Source organism: Carassius auratus, chromosome 29, assembly GCF_003368295.1.
Source record: "Carassius auratus strain Wakin chromosome 29, ASM336829v1, whole genome shotgun sequence".
Lineage (NCBI taxonomy): Eukaryota > Metazoa > Chordata > Actinopteri > Cypriniformes > Cyprinidae > Carassius > Carassius auratus.
Window position 1 is genome coordinate 7,376,527 of NC_039271.1, and position 1,024 is coordinate 7,377,550.

Here is a 1,024-nt window from a genome sequence, read left to right on the forward strand (position 1 = left end):
CAGTCTAAAGGGAGCAAAGGCCTAAAGTTATTACCAATCAGTGGGGTAATAGATTCAACACTTCTAAATGGAGAATGCAGCATTTCTCCGCAGTGAGGAGGGTCTCTGCAAGATGGATTATGTGGGGTTTGTGAGTTTAACATTGACACAGATTCATCGTAAATCATTATGCCACAGACCTGGAGTGATTTCTGTATTAGGAGCAGAAAATGGAGTTCACCCAGTCAATGAGGAGGGCATATTTCACATCAATCACTTCCATGCTCATACGCTTTATCCACCAGCAAGGCCACCTCGAGAATGGACTGAATCAGTTCAGGGCTCTTTGTATATGTATGTGTGCAGATTTCAGACAGCTGAGAATTGAAAGGTTTTAAAGGCACCGAGTAAGCATTGATGTAATCTCAGTAGAAATCTGTTGTTCTCACCATTATGTAATCTCCTAACCTGAGGTTAACTGCCTTTCGTAGCCACCAGCCTAGATAGATAGAAACAGACAGACGGACGGACGGATGGATGGATAGATAGATAGATAGAAATAGACAGACAGAGGGACGGATGGATAGATAGATAGAAACAGACAGGATATGTTAATGAGACTTGAGACCTAAAAGAAAGCTTAGCTAATATATAAAAAAAACTTTATTTATTTATTTATTTGCCTGCAAGGCTGGTAACAATTTTAATAAAAAAGTAAAAATTTTCAAATGTAATCAAGAAGGCAGAAAAAATATTTATAGTTACATCAACAATTTTTTTTTCATGCTTTAAATTCCAAATAAATTGTTTCCTGTAAATGGTCAGACATTACTCAGTCAATAAAACCCAACAAAAACTTACAATAACATTTATTTATTTATCAGGCAATTGTCAAGGCTAGTAACACTTTTAACAGCAAAGTAAAAATGTTCTCATGAAACCAAGAAGTCTGAACTGTTATTTATGTATAATTACACCAACAACTTTAAAGGCGCTTAAGGTTCAAAAGTACTGACATTTTAGTGGGGTTTGTTGGGAACAGCAG